Source organism: Rattus norvegicus, chromosome 1 (genome assembly GCF_036323735.1).
Source record: "Rattus norvegicus strain BN/NHsdMcwi chromosome 1, GRCr8, whole genome shotgun sequence".
NCBI lineage: Eukaryota > Metazoa > Chordata > Mammalia > Rodentia > Muridae > Rattus > Rattus norvegicus.
In genome coordinates, this window is record NC_086019.1 from 36,617,039 (window position 1) to 36,635,931 (window position 18,893).

At 40.4% G+C, this 18,893-nt stretch overlaps 1 protein-coding gene and 1 non-coding gene across 4 annotated transcripts in view; both read left to right on the forward strand.

The window, feature by feature from the left end:
• Nucleotides 1–18,893, forward strand: part of Adcy2 (adenylate cyclase 2) — a 446,592-nt gene that overhangs the window by 412,985 nt on the left and 14,714 nt on the right. The window lies entirely within an intron of this gene.
• Rnu6-783 (RNA, U6 small nuclear 783) lies at nucleotides 15,613–15,719 on the forward strand. Its single transcript, XR_005499937.1, has one exon. It is a non-coding gene; the product is annotated as a U6 spliceosomal RNA (small nuclear RNA).

Here is an 18,893-nt window from a genome sequence, read left to right on the forward strand (position 1 = left end):
TGATCAAAGGACCTCTGAGGAACCCTATCAGGGTCCAAACTGGGAGCTGACCCACCCCTGTGACCTTGACTTTTATCCTTGTGACCTCCGGCTTCTCGAAGCCCCATTCTGGCAAACCACGTTGATTCCTTTCTATGACTTTTAGATCTCAGTCCGCAGTAGCCAAATGGTGGTCAGGGGATAGTTTTCTTGACCTGCAGAGTGTCGCCTTTTTAAAGATCGTGTCACTGAAGAATGATCGCTCCTGCCCATCGTTGGTTCTGATGACAATGAACTGCAGTAGTGGAAGTAGCTGCTTCCCTCGGTTTGTTCTTCCCTGATTGGCCCTCCACTGTTCTACCCTGCCTCCCTTCCTCCACCTCTGAAGATCTCTGTAGGTCCCACTGGCTGCAGAGGAAGCCCCTGCCTTATCCCTAGTCAGTGACCTTCAGTATTATCACTGGTGGTAATTACTGGTTTTAATACCTTCCTCACCAATTCTACCGGAAGTTAAAGACAACACCCAAGGAAGAAAGCTCATTTAATCCCATGTTTGTGTCCTCCTGTTGTATTCCTAATTACATATAGCTCAACACTTTGGAAGGATGTAGCATCCAAGGCTGGAGCAAACCTGGGAGGGGAGACCCTAGCAAGAGAGAGAGGCTTTCTGTCTCACCAGGGTGCAAGCACACCAGGTGTTTGTTCTGCATCGAACTTTGGCATCCATGCTTTCTTAATGATTTTAATTTTAAAATATTCTATTCAAATATTATTTAAATTAATTCATTTGCCCACTATAAGTGAACAAAACAGGCATCAGAGTTTAGGCTTCAGGCTTGGTTAGGACCAGTTAGCATCGGTAGACAGACCTCTAGCTCCACCCAGAACCTGGAAGGCATAGGTTCCTGCTTAACTTACGCTGTCCATTATCAGCCAGCCCAATTCAGCCTCAGGCTCCATGTGAGCCCCTGAAAACTCTGAACTTGCTCATCCAAGGCATCATTAAGTAGAGCTTGCTGGTAGAGCAGTGAACTGGAGACACTTTCATTCAACCGCTACTGTTCCTTGAAAGCCCAAGTTAGGAGTCAGCTAGTATGGCTACTAGGACTCTCATATATACCTGGTGTTATCCAACAGGTGATTCCTTTTCACACTGTGCCTGTTCCAAGGAACTTGTTGATAACTGCTGTTCCGATTAAAGTGTAGAAATGAAAAGTCGGTGCAGCAGTTTCAACATGAGATGCAGAGAATACCGGAAATGCCAGTAGGAATCCACTAGTAGAGAGAGAAGCATCTCGGTGTGTGCTGCGATCTCCCACTGCTAAGTTACAGAAGCCAAACTGCCCACCAGAGCTGGTAGCCCTACTTACTGAAAAGAGTGAAGGGTGGTTTCACTTTCTGCTTGAGTGAGGTTGGAGGCTGTGTATTCTTGTAGAAACACCACAGCTTTCATGGTATGTGATAGGAAAACAAACTCCTTTCTGCTTCTGCACTGTTACTAGGAACCTGTAAACAGAAGAGGGGAAAATGAGCCATCCCTCTCATCTGTGCATACTGAGACTCTCAAAGACTCTTGACTTGCCAGACACTTTGGCCACTATCAATGTCATGCAAAAGTGTGAGAGGCACCCATATTAGCCCAACCCAAGGCAGCTCCCTGCCTTGGTGTTGATAAGTATCCCCAGGTGTCACCTGGTAATGGCTTAGCCTCTGCCTACTGCTGCACTGAAGAATGGCAACACGCTTAAGAGACAGATCCATTCCTTTCTGTCCATCTTTTTCTCGATCTTCACTTCCAGTCATGAGGAGATCTCATTCCCGGGCAGAGCTAATTCTCTCTCTTTCTGTAGTCATCGGTTACCTGCATTCCTTTGTTTAGTCATGTGGGCCCACGAGACTTCTACATTAGCATGTCTGTGGGTAACATCGAATCTTATTTAGGCAGCCATGTTGTCCAGGGATCATGGATGAAACTTCCCTGTGCTTTAGGAACTATGAATTCACAGTGACTTCCTGGTCACGATATTTCTTCCCTGTCTTCTTCAGTACCTTGAGCTTTTGGTTGCTGAGTTGTGCTGTGTTGTCGCTGCATCTGCTGGCCTGAGTACCATGGGGTCAGTCATTTTCTACATCGTGCTCAATTGTGGTTTTCCATGATGTTACAAGAAGAAGCTCCTTTGATGAGGGGCTACAGCTACACTTAGCTATGGACATAAGGATAACTGTTTATAATGCAGTTTATTTATAATACAGTTAGGGATTATGCTGGTCTGGAGAAGTGATGTGGTAGGCTCTCTTTGACTAGTGATCACTTCACTAGCCCTAGGTAGTTGGCTGAGTTCTCAATACCAGGCATGATTTCCAGTCTGTCGTGAGTCCAGTTAGACATCTGTTCCATCTTCGGTTTTGTCTTACTTTATAAGTGAGAAAACCAAAGCTCAGAGAAGTTATGTGACTCACCCAAAATCACGTATCCAGTGACTGGAGAACTAGAGCTGAGTCTGCTTTCATGTGACTCAGGCAGTACTCACAGAGCACCTTCTCCCATCATAAGCTGGGGATAACAGCTCTCCCTACTCACTAGGGCTGATAGGTACGGTCAGAGTTCCTGAGAGCACCAAGTCGAGAACAAATCTTCCTTAGATAACACCCTGAGTCCCTGCAAGACCAAGAAAGCTGGAATCAGAACACCAGAAATTCCCAACATAGAATATAGTCACACAGCAAGTGACTAGTGGAGAGGGAGAAAAGGAGAGTCATCTCAATTTGGGACTAAATGTTATTAAACAATCACTTGCATTTTTAAAAATCTCGGTAAGCACAGCATTTCATTCCACAGGGTTCCTTGTTAGTAAGATTTCCAAAACAACTAGCTTAAAATATGTGCTTCAGAAATCAAATGAGTCATCTCTGAGTATCTAGGCATTAGTTCAAAATTTGGAAATATCTGGTAGAAGTTATTATTTAAATCATAGGAGAAATGACTGCTTTGTCCTGGCATCAAGGGTGTATCAAGGACTCAGGTCTCGGGAACTTCCATTTTGCTGAGCCCACATAAGTTGTTGCATTGGGTTTGAACCCTCCTCCCTGAACTCAATCATGCCTTACGACTGAGGTCACTTAAAAACCTCCATTCTCAAACAACTGTATGAAAACATGAAAGGGTAGATGGGTAAGGGTATGATGCTGCTCCTTGGTTCAGCAGAACTCAAACCATTTCTTTCTTTTTTTTTCCATCTTTATTAACTTGAGTATTTCTTATTTACATTTCGATTGTTATTCCCCTTCCCGGTTTCCCGGCAAACATCCCCCTAACCCTCCCCCTCCCCTTCTATATGGGTGTTTCCCTCCCCATCCTCCACCCATTACCGCCCTCCCCCAAACAATCACGTTCACTGGGGGATCAGACTTGGCAGGACCAAGGGCTTCCCCTTCCACTGGTGCTCTTACTAGGCTATTCATTGCTACCTATGAGGTTGGAGTCCAGGGTCAGTCCATGTATATAGTCTTTGGGTAGTGGCTTAGTCCCTGGAAGCTCTGGTTGGTTGGCATTGTTCATATGGTGTCTCCAGCCCCTTCAAGCTCTTCCAGTCCTTTCTCTGATTCCTTCAACGGGGGTCCCGTTCTCAGTTCAGTGGTTTGCTGATGGCATGAATTCAATCCCCAGAGTTTGTGTAGATGTGAAAAGAAAGAACCAACTCCATGAAGTTGTCCACACTTGTTCCCCTAAACAAGCATCATACATAAATGATGCAATGATGATGATGATGGTGGTGGTGGTGGTGGTGGTGGTGGTGGTGGTGGTGGTGGTGGTGGTAGTGGTGATGGTCATGATGATGATGATGTAACACTACATCTCCAGCAGAGTCTTTTATAAGGAATACTGGCTGGATTTGTGTCAATTTAAAACACTTTACAAGAATTAGATGTAGTGTATTTCTTAGTGATTGATTGGGGAGGGCAAAGCCCATTGTGGTTAGTGTTATCCCTGAATGTGTGGTTCTGGATTCGGCAAGAAAACAGGCTTAAGCAAGCAACAAGGAGCAAGCCAGTAAGCTGCACTCCTCCATGGCCTCTGCATCAGCTTCTATATCCAGGCTTCTGCCTTGTTTTTAGTTTCTATCCTGACTTTCTTCTAAGATGAACAGTGATATGGAAATATAAACCAAATAAATACTTTACTCCCCAAATTGATATAATCATGTGTTTCATCACAACAAGAGTAACCCTCAGACTATGGTAACAATACAGTTTCATTTATTTGCTTTTTCTAGATTGATGTTCAGCTGACAAATTGAAGAAATCTTTCTTTTTTTTTCTTGATAAACTTATATTTATTGTGACCCAAGACACTGCTTCTTCATCCAATGTGGTCCAGAGAAACCAAAATGTCTGATACCCATGTTCTATATATTCCTTCATCCCTAGAAAGGAAACCTCTCTGGTAATCTCCATCACCATGTTGCAGTCCTTACTGATTGCCAACAGCGTGTTCTCTTTTTGGGCTGGGCTTGTCAGTCGGTACCCACTTCCATTATTGCATCTGTCTTTTTTTTTTTTAACTTGAGTATTTCTTATATACATTTCGAGTGTTATTCCCTTTCCCGGTTTCCAGGCAAGCATCCCCCTCCCCCGCCCCTTCATTATGGGTGTTCCCCTCCCCACCCTCCCCCCATTGCCGCCCTCCCCCCAACAATCTAGTTCACTGGGGGTTCAGTCTTAGCAGGACCTAGGGCTTCCCCTTCCACTGGTGCGCTTACTAGGATATTTATTGCTACCTATGAGGTCAGAGTCCAGGGTCAGTCCATGTTTAGTCTTTAGGTAGTGGCTTAGTCCCTGGAAGCTCTGGTTGCTTGGCATTGTTGTACTTTTGGGGTCTCGAGCCCCTTCAAGCTCTTCCAGTTCTTTCTCTGATGCCTTCAACGGGGGTCCTATTCTCAATTCAGTGGTTTGCTGCTGGCATACGCCTCTGTGTTTGCTGTATTCTGGCTGTGTCTCTCGAGAGAGATCTACATCCGGCTCCTGTCGGCCTGCACTTCTTTGCTTCATCCATCTTGTCTAATTGGATGGCTGTATATTTGTGGGCCACATGTGGGGCAGGCTCTGAATGGGTGTTCCTTCTGTGTCTGTTTTAATCTTTGCCTCTCTATTCCCTGCCAAGGGTATTCTTGTTCCCCTTTTAAAGAAGGAGTGAAGCATTCACATTGTGATCACCCGTCTTGAGTTTCATTTGTTCTAGGCATCTAGGATAATTCAAGCATTTGGGCTAATAGCCACTTATCAATGAGTGCATGCCATGTGTGTTTTTCTGTGATTGGGTTAGCTCACTCAGGATGATATTTTTCAGTTCCACCCATTTGCCTACGAATTTCATAAAGTCATTGTTTTTGATAGCTGAGTAATATTTCATTGTGTAGATGTACCACATTTTCTGTATCCATTCCTCTGTTGAAGGGCATCTGGGTTCTTTCCAGCTTCTGGCTATTATAAATAAGGCTGCGATGAACATAGTGGAGCACGTGTCTTTTTTATATGTTGGGGCATCTTTTGGGTATATGCCCAAGAGAGGTATAGCTGGATCCTCAGGCAGTTCAATGTCCAATTTTCTGAGGAACCTCCAGATTGATTTCCAGAATGGTTGTACCAGTCTGCAATCCCACCAACAATGGAGGAGTGTTCCTCTTTCTCCGCATCCTCGCCAGCATCTGCTGTCACCTGAGTTTTTGATCTTAGCCATTCTCACTGGTGTGAGGTGAAATCTCAGTGTTGTTTTGATTTGCATTTCCCTTATGACTAAAGATGTTGAACATTTCTTTAGGTGTTTCTCAGCCATTCGGCATTCCTCAGCTGTGAATTCTTTGTTTAGCTCTGAACCCCATTTTTAATAGGGTTATTTGTCTCCCTGTGGTCTAACTTCTTGAGTTCTTTGTATATTTTGGATATAAGGCCTCTATCTGTTGTAGGATTGGTAAAGATCTTTTCCCAATCTGTTGGTTGCCGTTTTGTCCTAACCACAGTGTCCTTTGCCTTACAGAAGCTTTGCAGTTTTATGAGATCCCATTTGTCCATTCTTGATCTTAGAGCATAAGCCATTGGTGTTTTGTTCAGGAAATTTTCTCCAGTGCCCATGTGTTCCAGATGCTTCCCTAGTTTTTCTTCTATTAGTTTGAGTGTATCTGGTTTGATGTGGAGGTCCTTGATCCACTTGGACTTAAGCTTTGTACAGGGTGATAAGCATGGATCAATCTGCATTCTTCTACATGTTGACCTCCAGTTGAACCAGCACCATTTGCTGAAAATGCTATCTTTTTTCCATTGGATGGTTTTGGCTCCTTTGTCAAAAATCAAGTGACCATAGGTGTGTGGGTTCATTTCTGGGTCTTCAATTCTGTTCCATTGGTCTATCTGTCTGTCTCTGTACCAATACCATGCAGTTTTTATAACTATTGCTCTGTAATACTGCTTGAGTTCAGGGATAGTGATTCCCCCTAAAGTCCTGTTATTGTTGAGGATAGTTTTAGCTATCCTGGGTTTTTTATTATTCCAGATGAATTTGCAAATTGTTCTGTCTAACTCTTTGAAGAATTGGATTGGTATTTTGATGGGGATTGCATTGAATCTGTAGATCGCTTTTGGTAAAATGGCCATTTTTACTATATTAATCCTGCCAATCCATGAGCATGGGAGATCTTTCCATCTTCTGAGGACTTCTTCAATTTGTTTCTTCAGAGTCTTGAAGTTCTTATTGTACAAATCTTTTACTTGCTTGGTTAAAGTCACACCGAGGTACTTTATATTATTTGGGTCTATTATGAAGGGTGTCGTTTCCCTAATTTCTTTCTCGGCTTGTTTCTCTTTTTTGTAGAGGAAGGCTACTGATTTATTTGAGTTAATTTTATACCCAGCCACTTTGCTGAAGTTGTTTATCAGCTTTAGTAGTTCTCTGGTGGAACTTTTGGGATCACTTAAATATACTATCATATCATCTGTAAATACTGATATTTTGACTTCTTCTTTTCCGATCTGTATCCCCTTGATCTCCTTTTGTTGTCTGATTGCTCTGGCTAGAACTTCAAGAACTATATTGAATAAGTAGGGAGAGAGTGGGCAGCCTTGTCTAGTCCCTGATTTTAGTGGGATTGCTTCAAGTTTCTCTCTATTTAGTTTAATGTTAGCAACTGGTTTGCTGTATATGGCTTTTACTATGTTTAGGTATGGGCCTTGAATTCCTATTCTTTTTTTTTTTTTTTATTAACTTGAGTATTTCTTATATACATTTCAAGTGTTATTCCCTTTCCCGGAATCTCAGCCTCTCATCCTAACAAGGAAACTACTTCTAAGGCATCTTTTTCAAAAGGATTATCATTAACTGTTAACGTTTTTCTTTCTGTGAATGGTTTCAGACACAGGTCAGAACATCTGTGTGTGTTGTTTGTTGTTTGTTTTAATTCCTGTGTGCCTGTGTGCTGCCTGTTTTGATCATGGTGAAAAGAGAGTCACAATCCAAAGTCAACTTAAGGAACCATGACACTTCTTGTCCTTCCCTTTCCCTCGGAGTCAGTGACAATTTTGCAATAACATAATCATCACTTTCCTGGGGACATGCTTGTGAATTCCACATTTTTCACATTGAACATTGACCATCTCTCCCATTCATTATTTCTCATGTGCTTGTATGCAGGTTCACCCCTCCATTGTGCTGTGACCTTCAGTTAAATCCATCTATTAAGTATAAAGATAAAACCTTGAGGCTTTTCTTAGTCATAATGGGACACACTGCATTATCTATGAAGTGGTAATGAAGCAAATAAATTATGGGTGGCATTTAAATGAAATTAACCTTTGTTGATTCGTATTAATTAGAGTCTAAATTGATGAAAAGTGTGTTTAAATTTTCTTGGAAAAAAAAGGTAATATAACAAGATAAATTATATACTGCTCCTTAGAAAAGTTTACTAAAGCTTAGTAGAATTGGGAGTGTAGGAACAATATACTTACATGCTCGTATACATTTGAAAACACATTGGATCTGTCCTGCTAAGACAATATGCCATTCCCATAGGATAGAACATTTAGAAAGATTCAGAAACCAACATCAAGAAGCTGCTTAGTAGTCTGAAGATCTCCTGATCCCCTGGGTCTCTCAACAAGAGTTGGAAGATCATTGGTGGTTGTAGGGGGGACACTAGACTTTCAAAGTGTAAGGACATGATGACCTCTTTTGACTATCAGTAGGGATGTAACATTCAGGCAACCATTACCAGATGACATCTGATATTAATCAGATGTAATCACCCACATATCAGGGTTCCACCTCAACAAACACAGCTCTCACAGAAAGCCTGCGTGTTCTCAGGAACTCTGAGACGAGTGGGGGTGGGGGTGAAAGAGAGGAATGAGGAGGGAAGGGAAATTGTCTGACAGACTGTTTTGTAGGCATGCAGTGAAGAGCAGGTAGGTCCCCTGCTAAAAGAAAACAACTGGCCCAAGTTCTGGATGCAAGATGTGGAAAATGTGGCGTGTAATCCTAGCAGTTCCTTCTCCATTAACCTACCACAAAAGCCTGCACATCCACTCCCAAAGTGTGATGTGTTTTAAAAAGTGTTCTCCCACAGAGTTAAACAGAAAGCAAGCTAGACCTATAGGAAATTGTCCAATAACAGACTCAATACAAGTTAAAATATTTAAAACCTCCTTTCTGTATGTCTCTTGATTATATCATTGTAACTTCTTTGTAGCATTCATCAGATACATCTTCCTCTTCCCATTGATAAGCCTGTTGTTAAGATAGTCCTGTCAGCTTGAAGTCACCAGAGATGCAGTGCTCTCTTCTGCAGAAAGTCATGAGGGAGCTTTGGGTAGTTTTCTTCCACAGAGTTCTGAATACTCTGATTTTATAGCTTTCTACATATTCTAATCTGTCAATCAGAATGACCTGCTCCCAGTCAGTTCATGTTTGCAGCCACTGAGCTGTGATGTGCATTAGATGTGATTAATTCCCTTTTTGGAGTGAAGCTGTGTTCCTAATAAGTATCTGTAGGAAGAAATGATTGTCAAGATCTTATTGATCTTCCAAACTTCATCCTTCCTTTAAGTTTCAAGATCACATCAGAAGGGAAGAAATGGTTCTAAAGGCCACCTACTCCCCCACTGCTTACTCACTGCACTGGAACTTGAGCAGTAGCCCCACAGTCTACCATTCTATACCTTAAATATAGCTAGAAAATAATCCAATAGGTTTCATTTTTTAAAAATATGTATCAAAAATATAAAAGACTGTAATGAAAATAACCATCATACTGCTGCATACTGGGATCCTGAGCCCAATGCATACAGCTAATTTAATTCTTTTTTTTTATTATTATTATTTTTTTATTAACTTGAGTATTTCTTATATACATTTCAAGTGTTATTCCCTTTCCCGGTTTCCGGGCAAACATCCCCCTCCCCCCTCCCCTTCCTTATGGGTGTCCCCCTCCCAACCCTCCCCCCATTGCCGCCCTCCCCCCATAGTCTAGTTCACTGGGGGTTCAGTCTTAGCAGGACCCAGGGCTTCCCCTTCCACTGGTGCTCTTACTAGGATATTCATTGCTACCTATGGGGTCAGAGTCCAGGGTCAGTCCATGTATAGTATTTAGGTAGTGGCTTAGTCCCTGGAAGCTCTGGTTGCTTGACATTGTTGTACTTTTGGGGTCTCCAGCCCCTTCAAGCGCTTCCAGTTCTTTCTCTGATTCCTTCAACGGGGGACCTATTCTCAGTTCAGTGGTTTGCTGCTGGCATTCGCCTCTGTATTTGCTGTATTCTGGATGTGTCTCTCAGGAGGGATCTACATCCGGCTCCTGTCGGTCTGCACTTCTTTGCTTCATCCATCTTGTCCAATTGGGTGGCTGTATATGTATGGGCCACATGTGGGGCAGGCTCTGAATGGGTGTTCCTTCAGTCTCTGTTTTAATCTTTGCCTCTCCCTTCCCACCCAAGGGTATTCTTTTTCCTCATTTAAAGAAGGAGTGAAGCATTCACATTTTGATCATCCGTTTTGAGTTTCGTTTGTTCTAGGGATCTAGGGTAATTCAAGCATTTGGGCTAATAGCCACTTATCAATGAGTGCATACCATGTATGTCTTTCTGTGATTGGGTTAGCTCACTCAGGATGATATTTTCCAGTTCCAACCATTTGCCTACGAATTTCATAAACTCGTTGTTTTTGATAGCTGAGTAATATTCCATTGTGTAGATGTACCACATTTTCTGTATCCATTCCTCTGTTGAAGGGCATCTGGGTTCTTTCCAGATTCTGGCTATTATAAATAAGGCTGCGATGAACATAGTGGAGCACGTCTCTCTTTTATATGTTGAGGCATCTTTTGGGTATATGCCCAAGAGAGGTATAGCTGGATCCTCAGGCAGTTCAATGTCCAATTTTCTGAGGAACCTCCAGACTGATTTCCAGAATGGTTTTACCAGTCTGCAATCCCACCAACAATGGAGGAGTGTTCCTCTTTCTCCACATCCTCGCCAGCATCTGCTGTCACCTGAGTTTTTGATCTTAGCCATTCTCACTGGTGTGAGGTGAAATCTCAGGGTTGTTTTGATTTGCATTTCCCTTATGACTAAAGATGTTGAACATTTCTTTAGGTGTTTCTCAGCCATTCGGCATTCCTCAGCTGTGAATTCTTTGTTTAGCTCTGAACCCCATTTTTAATAGGGTTATTTGTTTCCCTGCGGTCTAACTTCTTGAGTTCTTTGTATATTTTGGATATAAGGCCTCTATCTGTTGTAGGATTGGTAAAGATCTTTTCCCAATCTGTTGGTTGCCGTTTTGTCCTAACCACCGTGTCCTTTGCCTTACAGAGGCTTTGCAATTTTATGAGATCCCATTTGTCGATTCTTGATCTTAGAGCATAAGCCATTGGTGTTTTGTTCAGGAAATTTTTTCCAGTGCCCATGTGTTCCAGATGCTTCCCTAGTTTTTCTTCTATTAGTTTGAGTGTGTCTGGTTTGATGTGGAGGTCCTTGATCCACTTGGACTTAAGCTTTGTACAGGGTGATAAGCATGGATCGATCTGCATTCTTCTACATGTTGCCCTCCAGTTGAACCAGCACCATTTGCTGAAAATGCTATCTTTTTTCCATTGGATGGTTTTGGCTCCTTTGTCAAAAATCAAGTGATCATAGGTGTGTGGGTTCATTTCTGGGTCTTCAATTCTATTCCATTGGTCTATCTGTCTGTCTCTGTACCAATACCATGCAGTTTTTATGACTATTGCTCTGTAATACTGCTTGAGTTCAGGGATAGTGATTCCCCCTGAAGTCCTTTTATTGTTGAGGATAGCTTTAGCTATCCTGGGTTTTTTGTTATTCCAGATAAATTTGCAAATTGTTCTGTCTAACTCTTTGAAGAATTGGATTGGTATTTTGATGGGGATTGCATTGAATCTGTAGATTGCTTTTGGTAAAATGGCCATTTTTACTAAATTAATCCTGCCAATCCATGAGCATGGGAGATCTTTCCATCTTCTGAGGTCTTCTTCAATTTCTTTCCTCAGTGTCTTGAAGTTCTTATTGTACAGATCTTTTACTTGCTTGGTTAAAGTCACACCGAGGTACTTTATATTATTTGGGTCTATTATGAAGGGTGTCGTTTCCCTAATTTCTTTCTCGGCTTGTTTCTCTTTTTTGTAGAGGAAGGCTACTGATTTATTTGAGTTAATTTTATACCCAGCCACTTTGCTGAAGTTGTTTATCAGCTTTAGTAGTTCTCTGGTGGAACTTTTGGGATCACTTAAATATACTATCATGTCATCTGCAAATAGTGATATTTTGACCTCTTCTTTTCCTATCTGTATCCCCTTGATCTCCTTTTTTTGTCTGATTGCTCTGGCTAGAACTTCAAGAACTATATTGAATAAGGAGGGAGAGAGTGGGCAGCCTTGTCTAGTCCCTGATTTTAGTGGGATTGCTTCAAGTTTCTCTCCATTTAGTTTAATGTTAGCAACTGGTTTGCTGTATATGGCTTTTACTATGTTTAGGTATGGGCCTTGAATTCCTATTCTTTCCAGGACTTTTATCATGAAGGAGTGTTGAATTTTGTCAAATGCTTTCTCAGCATCTAATGAAATGATCATGTGGTGTTTATCTTTCAGTTTGAATGGATTACGTTGATGGTTTTCCATATATTAAACCATCCCTGCATGCCTGGGATGAAGCCTACTTGATCATGGTGGATGATTGTTTTGATGTGCTCTTGGATTCGGTTTGCCAGAATTTTATTGACTATTTTTGCGTCAATATTCATAAGGGAAATTGGTCTGAAGTTCTCTTTCTTTGTTGGGTCTTTGTGTGGTTTAGGTATAAGAGTAATTGTGGCTTCATAGAAGGAATTCAGTAGTGCTCCATCTGTTTCAATTTTGTGGAATAGTTTGGATAATATTGGTATGAGGTCTTCTATGAAGGTTTGATAGAATTCTGCACTAAACCCGTCTGGACCTGGGCTCTTTTTGGTTGGGAGACCTTTAATGACTGCTTCTATTTCCTTAGGAGTTATGGGGTTGTTTAACTGGTTTATCTGTTCCTGATTTAACTTTGGTACCTGGTATCTGTCTAGGAAATTGTCCATTTCCTGAAGATTTTCAAGTTTCGTTGAATATAGGCTTTTGTAGTAAGATCTGATGATTTTTTGAATTTCCTCTGAATCTGTAGTTATGTCTCCCTTTTCATTTCTGATTTTGTTAATTTGGATACACTCTCTGTGTCCTCTCGTTAGTCTGGCTAAGGGTTTATCTATCTTGTTGATTTTCTCAAAGAACCAACTTTTGTTTCTGTTGATTCTTTCTCTGGTCCTCTTTATTTCTACTTGGCTGATTTCAGCTCTGAGTTTGATTATTTCCTGCCTTCTACTCCTCCTGGGTGTGTTTGCTTCTTTTTGTTCTAGAGATTTTAGGTGTGCTGTCAAGCTGCTGACATATGCTCTTTCCTGTTTCTTTCTGCAGGCACTCAGCGCTATGAGTTTTCCTCTTAGCACAGCTTTCATTGTGTCCCATAAGTTTGGGTATGTTGTACCTTCATTTTCATTAAATTCTAAAAAGTCTTTAATTTCTTTCTTTATTTCTTCCTTGACCAGGTTATCATTGAGTAGAGCAGTGTTCAATTTCCACGTATATGTGGGCATTCTTCCCTTATTGTTATTGAAGACCAGTTTTAGGCCGTGTTGGTCCGATAGCACGCATGGGATTATTTCTATCTTTCTGTACCTGTTGAGGCCCATTTTTTGACCAATTATATGGTCAATTTTGGAGAAAGTACCATAAGGAGCTGAGAAGAAGGTATATCCTTTTGCTTTAGGGTAGAATGTTCTATAAATATCTGTTAAGTCCATTTGGCTCATGACTTCTCTTAGTCTGTCTACGTCTCTGTTTAATTTCTGTTTCCATGGTCTGTCCATTGATGAGAGTGGGGTGTTGAAATCTCCTACTATTATTGTGTGAGGTGCAATGTGTGTTTTGAGCTTTAGTAAGGTTTCTTTTACGTAAGTAGGTGCCCTTGTATTTGGGGCATAGATATTTAGGATTGAGAGTTCATCTTGGTGGAGTTTTCCTTTGATAAATATGAAGTGTCCTTCCTTATCTTTTTTGATGACTTTTAATTGAAAATTGATTTTATTTGATATTAGAATGGGTACTCCAGCTTGCTTCTTCTGACCATTTGCTTGGAAAGTTGTTTTCCAGCCTTTCACTCTGAGGTAGTGTCTGTCTTTGTCTCTGAGGTGTGTTTCCTGTAGGCAGCAGAATGCAGGGTCCTCGTTGCGTATCCAGTTTGTTAATCTATGTCTTTTTATTGGGGAGTTGAGGCCATTGATGTTGAGAGATATTAAGGAATAGTGATTATTGCTTCCTGTTATATTCATATTTGGATGTGAGGTTATGTTTGTGTGCTTTTCTTCTCTTTGTTTTGTTGCCAAGACGATTACTTTCTTGCTTCTTCTAGGGTATAGCTTGCCTCCTTATGTTGGGCTTTACCATTTATTATCCTTTGTAGTGCTGGATTTGTAGAAAGATATTGTGTAAATTTGGTTTTGTCATGGAATATCTTGGTTTCTCCATCTATATTAATTGAGAGTTTTGCAGGATACAGCAACCTGGGCTGGCATTTGTGTTCTCTTAGGGTCTGTATGACATCTGTCCAGGATCTTCTGGCTTTCATAGTTTCTGGCGAAAAGTCTGGTGTAATTCTGATAGGTCTGCCTTTATATGTTGCTTGACCTTTTTCCCTTACTGCTTTTAATATTCTTTCTTTATTTTGTGCATTTGGTGTTTTGACTATTATGTGACGGGAGGTGTTTCTTTTCTGGTCCAATCTATTTGGAGTTCTGTAGGCTTCTTGTATGCTTATGGGTATCTCTTTCTTTAGGTTAGGGAAGTTTTCTTCTATGAGTTTGTTGAAGATATTTACTGGTCCTTTGAACTGGGAGTCTTCACTCTCTTCTATCCCTATTATCCTTAGGTTTGATCTTCTCATTGAGTCCTGGATTTCCTGTATGTTTTGGACCAGTAGCTTTTTCCGCTTTACATTATCTTTGACAGTTGAGTCAATGATTTCTATGGAATCTTCTGCTCCTGAGATTCTCTCTTCCATCTCTTGTATTCTGTTGGTGAAGCTCGTATCTACAGCTCCTTGTCTCTTCTTTTGGTTTTCTATATCCAGGGTTGTTTCCATGTGTTCTTTCTTGATTGCTTCTATTTCCATTTTTAATTCCTTCAACTGTTTGATTGTGTTTTCCTGGAATTCTTTCAGGGATTTTTGTGACTCCTCTCTATGGGCTTCTACTTGTTTATTTATGATTTCCTGGAATTCTTTCAGGGATTTTTGTGACTCCTCTCTATGGGCTTCTACTTTTTTATTTATGATTTCCTGGAATTCTTTCAGGGATTTTTGCGATTCCTCTCTGTAGGCTTCTACTTGTTCTCTAAGGGAGTTCTTCACGTCTTTCTTGAAGTCCTCCAGCATCCTGATCAAATATGATTTTGAAACTAGATCTTGCTTTTCTGGTGTGTTTGGATATTCCGTGTTTGCTTTGGTGGAAGAATTGGGCTCCAATGATATCATGTAGTCTTGGTTTCTGTTGCTTGGGTTCCTCTCGCCATCATATTATCTCTAGTGTTACTTTGTTCTGCTATTTCTGACAGTGGCTAGACTGTCCTATAAGCCTGTGTGTCAGGAGTGTTGTAGACCTGTTTTCCTGTTTTCTTTCAGCCAGTTATGGGGACAGAGTGTTCTGCTTCAGGCATGTAGTTTTTCCTATCTACAGGCCTTCAGCTCTTCCTGTGAGCCTGTGTCTGGAGTTCACCAGGCAGGTCACTTGCAGCAGAAAAGTTGGTCTTACCTGTGGTCCTGAGGCTCAAGTTTGCTTGTGGGGTGCTGCCTATGAGCTCTGCGCTGCGGCAGCCTAGCTGGATCTTTCTTAATGAGAACTTTAATCTCTCTTCTCCTTTCACATTTACAATATTTGCTTCAGTAGTTCTCAGCTTAGAATAATCCTTTTTCTGACCCACCATCCCTTCCCTCAGGAGACATTTGTCAATATCCAGAGACATTGGGAGGGAGGATCATTTCCACCAGAGATAAAAAATGCCATTAGTGCTCACTTCAGCAGCACATATATTAAAATTGGAACGAAACAGAGAAGAATAGCATGCCCCCTGTGCAAGGATGACACTCAAATTCGTGAATCATTACATATTTTTAGAATTACAGGAAAACACAAACAAAAAGGTGAAGGAATTGAACAAAACCATCCAGGATTTAAAAATAGAAATAGAAACAATAAAGAAAGCACAATTCTCCCTTTGTGCTTCTAACCCTGGAGATAGAAAACCTAGGGAAGAGATCAGGAGTCATAGATGCAAGCATCACCAACAGAATACAAGAGATACAAGAGAGAATCTCAGGGGCAGAAGATACGATAGAAAACATCAACAAAATGGTTGAAGATAATGTAAAACGCAAAAAACTCATAGCCCAAAACATCCAGGAAATCCAGGACACAATAAGAAGATCAAACCTAAGGATAGTAGATGTAGAAGAGAGTGAAGACTCCCAACTTTAAGGGCCTGTAAATATCTTCAACAAAATTATAGAAGAAAACTTCCCTAACCTAAAGAAAGAGATGTTCATAAACATACAAGAAGCATACAGAACTCCAAATAGATTGAACCAGAAAAGAAATTCCTCCCTCCACATAATAGTCAAAATACCATACGCACAAAACAAAGAAAGAATATTAACAGCAGTAGGGGAAAAGGTCAAGTAACATATAAAGGCAGACCTATAAGAATTACACCAGACTTCTCACCAGAAACTATGAAAGCCAGAAGATCCTGGGCAAATGTCATACACACCCTAAGAGAACACAAATGCCAGCCCAAGCTACTATATCCAACAAAACTCTCAATTACCAGAGATGGAGAGACCAAGATATTCCATGACAAAACCAAATTTACACAATATCTTTCTACAAATCCAGCCCTACAAAGGATAACCAATGGAAAACTCCAACACAAGGAGGCAAACTACACCCTAGAAAAAGCAAAAAGTAATCTCTTTGCAAAGAAACAAATAGAAGAGAGACACACAAACATAATTCCACCTCTAACAACGAAAATACCAGGAAGAAACAATCACTATTTCTTAATATCTCTTAACATCAATGGATTCAATCCCCCAATTAAAAAAAAATAAACTAACAGACTGGACACATAAAGAGGACAGCATTATGCTGCATACAGGAAACACACCTCAGAGACAAAGACAGACACTGCCTCAGAGTAAAAGTCTGGAAAACAACTTTCCAAGCAAATGGTCCAAAGAAACAAGCTGGAGTAGTCATTCTAATATAAAATCGACTTTCAACCAAAAGTTATCAAAAAAGATAAGGAAGGACACTTCATACTCATCAAAGGAAAAATCCACCAAGATGAACTCTGAATCCTAAGTATCTATGTTTCAAATGCAAGAACATCTTCATTCATAAAAGAAACTTTAATGAAGCTCAAGTCACAGATTGTACCTTACACAATAATAGTAGGAGATTTCAACACTCCACTGTCATCAACAGTCAGATCATGGAAACAGAAATTGAACAGAGACATAGAGAAGCTAAGAGAAATTATGAACCAAATGGACTTAGCAGATATTTACAAAACATTTTATCCTAAAACAAAAGGATACACCTTAATCTCTGTACCTCATGGGACATTCTCCAAAATTGACCATATAATTGGTCACAAAACAGGCCCCAATAGATACAAGGAGATTGAAATAATCCCATGCATCCTATCAGATCACCATGGAGTAAAACTAGTCCTCAATAATGATAAAAACAACAGAAAGACCACGTGTACCTGGAAGTTGAATGACACTCTACTCAATGATGACTTGGTGAAGGAAGAAATAAATTGAAGACGTCTTAGAATTTAATGAAAATGAAGGCACAACATACACAAACTTATGGGACACAATGAAAGCAGTGCTAAGAGGAAAATTCATAGCTCTGAGTGCCTGCAAAAGGAAACAGGAGAGAGCATACATCAGCAGTTTGACAGCACACCTAAAAGCTCTAGAACAGAAGGAAGCAAATACACCCAAGAAAAGTAGAAGGCAGGAAACAATCAAACTCAGGGCTAAAATCAACAAGTAGAAACAAAAAGGCCTATACAAAGAATCAACAAAACAAGGAGCTGGTTGTTTGAGAAAATCAACAAGATAGATAAACCATTAGCCAGACTAAGAGTGCACAGTTAGTGTTTCCAAATTAACAAAATCAGAAACAAAAAAGGAGACATAAAAACATAATCCAAGAAAATTCATCAAATCATCAGATCATACTACAAAAGCCTATATTCAACAAAACTGGAAAATCTGGAGGACATGGACAATTTTCTAGACAAATACCAGGTACCAAAGTTAAATCAAGATAAGATAAACAATCCCATAACTCCTAAAGAAATAGAAGCAGTTATTAAAAGTCTCCCAACCAAAAAGAGCTCAGAACCAGATTACTTTAGTGCAGAACTCTATCAGAACTTCATAGAAGACCTCATACCAATACAGTCCAAACTGTTCCACAAAATAGAAACAAACAGAGCACTACCAAATTCCTTCTATGAAGCCACAATTACACTTATCCCTAAACCACACAAAGACCCAACAGAAAGAACATCAGACCAGTTTCCATTTTGAGTATCAGCACAAAAATACTCAATAAAATGGTCGCAAACTGAATCCAAGAACACATAAAAATGATCATCCACCATGATCAAGTAGGCTTCAAACCAGGGATGCAAGGATGTTTCAATATATGGAAATCCATCAAGTAACCCACTGTATAAAAAAAAACTCAAAGAAAAAAACCACATGATCATTTCATTAGATGCTAAGAAAGCATTTCACAAAATTCAACACCCCTTCATGATAAAAGTCCTGTAAAGATCAGGAATTCAAGGCCCATGCCTAAACAGTAAAAGTAAATATACAACAAACCAGTACCTAACATTAAACTAAATGGAACGAAACTTGAGGCAATCCCACTAAAATCAGGCATGAGACAAGGCTGCCCACTCTCTCCCTACTTATTCAATATAGTACTCAAAGTCCTAGCCAGAGCAATCAGACAATGAAGAGAAGTCAAAGGGATAGAAATTGGAAACAAAGAAGTCAAAATCTCACTATTTGCAAATGACATGATAGTATACTTAAGTGACCCCAAAAGTTCCACCAGAGAACTACTGAAGCTGATAAACAACTTCAGCAAAGTGTCTGGATATAAAATTAACTCAAACAAATCAGTAGCCTTCCTTTACTCAAAGGATAAACAGGCTGAGAAAGAAATTAGGGAAATGACACCCTTCACAATAGTCCCA